Below are 8,118 nucleotides of genomic sequence, written 5' to 3' on the forward strand. Positions count from 1 at the left end.
TTCTGTCACAAAAAACAAAACATTATCATAAAAACAGGACATTAACTTCGAAATTTATTGTTTCATGAGTTAAAATAATTATTTCAAGATATGCCATGAAATATTGACTGATAGAAAAAGGAACATATACAATGTATGCGTTTTTCTTTTTCAGCGATTGAAATTACAGTATTTCTTTAGATTGTCAAAAGTTCATCTAATATCTCAAAAAGATTGCAAAGAAAAATTTCTAATTCTGAGGTTGATCACGAAAAGTTAGTCTATTGACTTCATTTTCTTCTTCATTCATTTTCTTTTTCATCATATATGCATTTTTCCTTTGATGAGGACAACAGATATTCCTGCCTCACCTACTGACTTCATTGGCTATCTCTGTGCTAAGAAAACAACATACACTGCAAATTTTTTTTTTTTTTTTTTCTATCTAGTTGGTTACTATTAGTTTCATTATATATAGGCATCAATGTTGGTTGCCACAATGACAAAACAATTGACCATAGATGAAAGGTGCTATATATAATACTTGAGGGTGGCTAGCACAATGACAGATATGCCACAAAGTGTTCCTACAAGAAATGTGCAAATGGATAAACACCTACTCTTCTAAGTTTATGAAAATTATTCGGAAGGAAAAATGTCAACAAAAACTTATTTCATTCAGTAGGTTAATTTCTTACTTTCAACAAAATCTATTGTCAACAACTTATTTTAAATTATCACGTGCATCACACGTGTTAACAACTAGTTATTTATATATGAGAGAAGATATTTCACGTGCTCTTGGCAAAAGATAAAAGCTTTTATTTTATTTTATTTAATGGTTAAGATTCGAAGTTATTTTTTTCTAACTCTTAATCTCAGCCGTCCATCTTACTATGCAAGCTCTATCATAATAGCTTCGGATGGGGACAGAAAGCCTTGTGAGCTTCGATGGCAACGGCAATGGTAGTTTGTCGTTGCTGGTCTATGTTAAGAAACTTGGATTTTAGAGGTTGGGATCCAAACCCCAAACCCCCTATCTGGGCGTCAAAATCCCAAAATTCATTGATATCAAACAACGGCATGCTTCAAGCCTCTATGGTTAGGAATTTTAGAATTTAGTGCTCGAACAACGCCTCTTCTTCGTCTCCTAAAAAAAAAAAATAATAAATAAAAAAAAACCTTAACCCTAAGTCCCTAACCATGACTATTCCTATGACATATTCAAGTCCTCTCTTTCTTTGTTTAAATTTGATTGTTACTTGGATCTGTTTGTATTTAGTAGTGGATTGTTAACGATCAGATTGAAAGCTTTAATCTAATATCTCTATTCTTTTGTTTTTCAATTTTGAAAGTTACTTTGATGGTTGGATCAATTTTTGTTTATTTATTTGATTTTTTGCCTTTTGTTTTCTACAAGTTTCAGCGTATTTGCTACTATGGTTTTAGCAATCCGTTTGAGGGTTTAAATTTGGGCAACTCTTGGTCACACATTGAACAGGTTTGGCTTTATCTCTGTATTTCTTCATTTTCCTCTTTTCAAATTTGATTGTAAATTGTTGAGGCCTTACTATTTTACACATCATTATTCTAATACTCCGTTAGAATCTTTATACATCATATTTTTCTTTAAATTGTAAAATAGTGGGGAGTAGGCTTATATGTGTTAATAGCATCTCACAAACTCATCTCCTGTTATTTTAACCTAATTAAAATTTGTTACACAAATCCTTCTTTTACATATTGTTTAAGTCAATTCGATATTAATTTTCTATTTATTATATTTGTTTAATACTCTTCACCCTAAATCGTTTTATTTCCTTAACCCGTTTTACACCTTCAACTTAAATCATAATACTTATCAAATTAATGCATATAACAAGATCATCTTTGAAATATTTGAAGCTAAAAGAATTTCCCTTCTTTTAGGGGGAGAAGTTAAGTGGATTTTGATGTTAATGGATTTTCTATTTGTGTATGTGCCAGTGATGAAGCACTCATTTTCTTTGAAGCATTTCATGCACCTCTTATCTTCCTCAAAACAATTCTTTGTGCCATAAATTGTATACACTTTCAAGCTTTGAATGTCTCGCCACTTGAAACACATCTTGGTATCATGTTGCTTTTCATAATGGCTACAATTGTCTATATCATTGCATATTTTGAGATAAAAGTACAACCGCAAGATGTTGCCTACCTTTTCATATTCAGGCTCATTTGTCTGGTTTCTGCTATTCTTTCTGTTGAGCTACTTGTCGCATTAATCATTTCTCCCTTTTGGTTATTCATGGTTAATTTATGTCCAATCCTAATCATAGGGGTAATGCATCATTGGTACCAAGGAATTTATGAGGGTCTCTACAAAACAGTTGGTATGGTACTCAAGGCAGTACATATCTTGTGTAACAAGATTTATGGATTACTTTGTTGGATGTATGGGCGGCTCCTACAGATATTCCAATCGGGAGCTTCTGATGCAATTTCTTCAAGGCAAGGAGACATTGAGATGCAGCGGAAGTACCTCAGGATTTAGTGGCCTAATATTGTTAACTACCTATAATCTACAAAGTAAGCAACTTACGCAATTTTCCCTGTGAAAGTTTGAATTTATTTTCACTTTGTTCAAACTAAGCAATGCAATTTTTAAAATTTTTAGCAACTAGATTTAAAGGTTAAAAGGTATAGGGAAAGCTAGATTTCCATTCTTTTTAAACCAGACGGAACCAGAACATTAGGACACCACATCTGACCCAAACACAGCAGCCATAATAGAATACTACAAATAGACAACACAGTTGCTCTAGCTTAGAACAAAAAACATGCATATATAGTGACTGATGTTTACAAACTTTGTGGTTACTAAATAGGATCCCGATGCTTGTGATTCCTTTCCTGTGTAGTAGTCATAGCTGGTCTAAGAGTTAAAATTGATTGCAATATCCTTTTTGTGTTGCATTCCCAAAAGTGGCATCCTAGTAATACTTTATTGCTTTATTTGTGTTTGCACACACGAGCAGTAGATGCCGAGTCGGCCCCTCTGCTAGATTTCTCTCACACCACCTTTTGGATGCAAATCCATAACGTCCCAGCACACATTGCTACTCAGGAAACAGGTGAATCAATTGGAAAAACACTAGGTCAGGTGGTGCAAGTGGCTGATCCTGAAGACGACAACTTGAGGGGTGAGTTTTTGAGAGTGCGAATAGTCTTAGATTTCACTCGGCCTCTACAAAGATGCTGTAAGCTATGGGCTGAAAGGAAACTAGTGGGTTGGGTGGGTCTAAAATATGAACAACTTCCAAATTTTTGTTATTGGTGTGGGATTGTTGGACATGGGGATAGAGATTGTGAAGTGTGGCTTCATGGCAAGGGTCATTTAAGGAGAGAAGACCAATAGTATAGAGATTGGTTGAGAGCAGATGTAGCAAGAATAACACGTAAATCGGTGGCTATGATTGCTGGGGCTTCTCGGTCTCAAGCACCTTGGATGAAGCAGAAGAAATTTCAAGTCCACAATCAAAGTGAGCAGAGTGGGGACTTCTCCCAATCAAATACCATGGATAACTCAGGTCTTGGGAGCAGACGAGTTATCGGAGCGAAGCACGCCTCAGTCCCAAATCCTGTGGTCTCTCCGGTTGTGGTGGTTAGCCAAGGTAGTTCATCTAAGCGCAAACAGGTTGCGTTGAATGCAGATGGGGGGTTTCCAGAGATGCAGGCGGCAAGGTTGTAAAAGTGTGTGGTTGGCTTGACTATCACAAAACCAATGGGTTTGTGATAGTAAGGTATTGCCAACTGAGGAGCAGGCAAGTAAGGTGTTGCCTTCGGAATCACAAAGCCCTACGTGTGATAGCTCAAACAGAGCTACACCCTTAGTGAAATTAGCAAGGGAGTGGAAAAGATTATCTCGTGAGAAAGGATCTTCAACCCATGAGTACAATATGGGAAGTGGTTCTAGTGGTGAGAGGGGGGAAAACATGCTTGGGAAGCGTCACATGTGTTCAAACCTTGAGGAGCAGGGTAATAAGAAGCATTGCATGGATATTGGTGGCTTGGAGGACATCCAATTTTCTAAGGTGGTTGTTGGGGTCCAGCACCACCGGTCGCAATGAGTTGCCTTAGTTGGAACTATCATGGGCTTGGGAACCCACAGACAGAGGATGAAGTTGTTGCCTTGGTGACAGCTAAAGATCACATGCAGGTTTTCTTAATGGAAACAAAAGCTGACAAACCTACTTTGGAGAGAGTTGGTAGAAAGATTCACTATACTAATTTGTTCTTTGTTCCTCGTGTCAATACAGGTGCTGGCCTTGCTTTGTATTGGAAGTCTGAGACCGAGGTGGATGTGCAGGCTTTCTCTAATTGCCACATTGACGCTATTATTAACCAAGGAGTGGATGACACCTGGCGTTTCATGGGTTTCTATGGAGAACCTGATACAACCAGCCGGGAACACTCCTCGGCTACCCTTCGTGCTTTGAGTCACCATTCTTCGTTGCCTTGGGTGTGTATGGGTGACTTCAATGAAATTTTGTTTGCTGAGGAGAAAATGGGATGGTTGGACAGACCGGAGAGCCAAATGTAGGGTTTCAGGAATGCTTTGGATTATTGTAGACTAAAAGACCTTAGGTTTAATGGGTTTCCTTTTATGTGGTGTAATCGTAGACCTAGTGATCAAAATACTTAGATTCGGCTGGATAGGGGTGTGGCTACTATTGAGTGGATTTTACAGTTTCCAACTTCTCGAATATATCATTTTGAAGCCTTCCATTCAGACCATAAACCTCTCCTGCTTTGCTCAGAGTCAGAATTTAAAAGATTCTATAGGAGGGGTAAGCCCTTTCGGTTTGAATCTATGTGGTTAAAGGACACTTCTTATGAAGGGGTGATAAAAGATTCTTGGAGAGAGCGGCCTGTGTTGGATTCAGTTTGGGGCTTTAATAGAAAGATAATGGCATGTCAAGGTAATCTGAAGGAGTGGAATAAAAAGTGTTTCGGGCATGTCCAAAATTCTTTGGCCAAAAAACTTAAAGAGCTGAAAAGTGCAGAGGAAGATGGTAGCTATGTAACAAACCCGTACAGAATTTACTCATTGAGAGAGGAGATTCAAAAGCTTAAAGGTAGGGAAGAAAGCATGTGGAAGCAGCGATCTCGAAACGCATGGCTTAAGGAAGGTGATAGTAATTCACGTATTTTCATTGTCGAGCTACTCAACGAAATCGCCGAAATTTCATAGTGGGATTGGAAGATGGGGAGGGTGTTTGGATAGAGGATGAAGCTCAGATGGGTGGCATTATAGAGGAGTACTTTCGATCAATCTATACAACCTTAAATCCTTCAGGCCTAAATGAGATTCTCAATGAAATCCAACCTGCCTTGACCAAGGAGGCAGCTGTGCTATTGGGCCGAGATTTCAATGATGAGGAGGTTCGGATTGCTCTTAGCCAAATGGCACCCCTTATTGCATCGGGGCCTAATGGTATGTCCCCTATTTTCTGTAAGTCTTTTTGGCACATTGTAGGTCAGGATGTGACGTCAGTTGTGCTTAATGCTTTGAATACTAGGGTAGTGCCTGAATTACTCATCTCTACTTTTATTTCTCTTTTTCCGAAAATAAAACATCCCAAAAAAGTATCTGATTATCGGCCCATTAGTCTTTGTAATGTCATTTATAAGTTGATTTCTAAGGTGTTAGTGAATAGGCTAAAAAAATTTATGGCGAGTGCCATTCCTGAGTCTCAAAGTGCATTCTTATCTGGTCGTCTTATTTCAGACAATGTTCTAGTGGCATTTGAAACTCTCCATTACCTTAAGCAAAAAACGAAGGGAAAGGTGGGCCATATGGCGCTCAAGCTTGACATGAGCAAAGCCTATGACTGGGTGGAATGAGAATTTTTAGAGAAAATAATGCTGCATCTTGGGCTTGGGGAGAGGATTGTTAGTCTCATTATGTCATGCATAAGATCTGTGTCCTACTCTATGATTTTGAATGGGAAAACTGTTGGATATATTAAGCCTAGCCGTGGTCTCCGTCAAGGTGACCCACTATCGCCTTACATTTTTCTTATGTATGCAATGGGGTTGCAAAGTTTATTACAGAAGGCTGAATTGGAAGGGCAGATTCATGGGGTGGCTATATGTAGAAACGATCCAAAGGTGTCACATTTATTTTTTGCAGATGACAGTGTTTTATTTTGCCGTGCAAATGAAGATGAATGCCAGAAAATACTTGACATCTTAGATATCTATGAGAGAGGCTCAGGGCAGAAGGTAAACCGTGACAAAACTAATGTTTTCTTTAGCTCCAATACCTCCCATGAAGTGTAGGTGCGGATTCAATAGATTTTGGGTGTCCCTTCCATTCGTCAATTTGAAAAATATTTGGGTTTGCCGGCTTTAGTGGGTAGAGCAAAGAAACAAAGCTTCATCTATATCAAAGAAAGGGTTTGGAAGAAACTTCAAGGGTGGAAAGAGAAGCTTTTGTCTCACGCTGGTAGGGAAGTTTTAATCAAATCCGTCATCTAGGTGATTCCAACATACTCTATGAGTTGCTTCAAACTCCCTAAGGGGTTAATTAAGGAATTGAAAGTTTTGATCTGGAAATTTTGGTGGGGTTATAATGGTGAAAGTAGAAAGACCCATTGGGTGAAATGGGAGCGTTTATGTGAAGCTAAGGAGGTAGGGGAGTTGGAGTTTAAAGAAATTGAGAAGTTCAAGGAGGCTTTGTTAGCTAAATAAGTATGGCGTATGATTAACAACCCCGATTCTCTTTGCCATTGTGTTTTCAAGGCGTGGTTTTTGTCGGAGTGTTCTATTTTAAAGGCAAAAGATTCACCTACGGGGTCCTATGCGTGGAAAAGTATCATTGGTACAAGGGATGTAATTCGTAAAGGGATGATATGGTGTATATGAACAGGGGATTCTGTGCGACTCAAGGTGGATAAGTGGCTGCCTGGGCCCACAAACAGATCGGTCATCTCTCCCCTACCCCAAATTCCTGAGGATTCCAAAGTCAGTATGTTGATTGATCAGGACAGAGTTGAGTGGAAATCGGAGTTGGTGCAACAGCTCTTTTTACCCCATGAAGCTGAAATTATTTTGGGTATCCCTCTGAGCATTCGGCGTCCTGTGGATCGTATTATATGGGCTCATACGCCGTCTGGTATGTTTACTATTAGTAGTGCGTATAAGTTGCTTGTTTCTTGTGAATCTGTCTCTAATGCAGGTACCTCCAATCTGGATATTCAAAAAAAATTCTGGAAGAGTATATGGCAGTTACGGGTTCCTAATAAAATTAAACATTTTGCTTGGCATGCCAGCAACAATGCTTTGCTAACAATGGTAAATCTTCCAAATTGTTCTAAATGTTAGCTGCAATCTATGCAAAGATCAACCAGAAGATGTTTTACCTGCAGTCTGGTTTTGCAAGGAGATTCGTGGCGTTTGGGACTCTCTTGACTGGTCCCACCAATCGGTTCTGTCTCCTCCTATGTGTTTTAGTGATCTGCTTGCCAGGTTTCTGCATTCCCGTGACGAATTTTGAGCTAAGATCTTTATCATTGCAGCGTGGATGATTTGGAATAGACGCAATGCGCTTCACTTTGGCCGACCTGCCCTTCTAGTTCCTAGCATTTGTAGTAAAGCTAGCAGCTATTTGCAAGAATTTCTTCAAGCCCAGACTGAGGAACCAGCCCCACCCCGAGCTCCTGTTGTGCAGCAGTGGCGCCTTCCCGATTCCCATTGCTTCAAGGTGAATTTTGATGCTCCGGTGTTTCGTGATTTAAACAAGGCAGGCTTAGGTGTTATTGTTCGTGACTGTGGAGGTGCGGTTTTGGGAGCTCTGTCTTCATCGATTCCCCTGGCCCAATCAGTAGCTGATGTAGAAGCCTTAGCATGTTTGAAGGTGGTAAAGTTTGCTCTTGAGATTGGTCTTACCCGTGTGATCTTTGAGGGTGATTCTGCTGTCATCATTAGCGCTCTCACTCAAGAAAACGGTGAGGTGGCCAACTATGGTAACATTTTAGAGGATATTAGGCAGCTCGTAGGTGCTTTTCAGTCTGTTATTTTCTCTCATACAAGTTGTGTTTGTAATTCTGTTGTTGATGCTCTTGCTAAGAAAGCTAAGCTAGTGGTTGGGGATCA

The 8,118-nt window shown here is 39.3% G+C and overlaps 1 long non-coding RNA gene across 2 annotated transcripts; it reads left to right on the forward strand.

Annotated features, from left to right (window-relative positions):
- The first annotated feature begins 804 nt into the window (after nucleotides 1-804).
- On the forward strand, nucleotides 805-8,118 carry LOC126702183 (uncharacterized). 2 transcript variants are annotated; one of them, XR_007647675.1, is made up of 3 exons: nucleotides 824-1,480; nucleotides 2,298-2,547; nucleotides 3,086-8,118. It is a non-coding gene; the product is annotated as an uncharacterized LOC126702183 (long non-coding RNA). The 2 variants fall into 2 exon arrangements; XR_007647674.1 differs by having other exon boundaries at nucleotides 805-1,480; nucleotides 2,298-8,118.

This window comes from Quercus robur, chromosome 10 (genome assembly GCF_932294415.1).
Source record: "Quercus robur chromosome 10, dhQueRobu3.1, whole genome shotgun sequence".
Classification (NCBI taxonomy): domain Eukaryota; kingdom Viridiplantae; phylum Streptophyta; class Magnoliopsida; order Fagales; family Fagaceae; genus Quercus; species Quercus robur.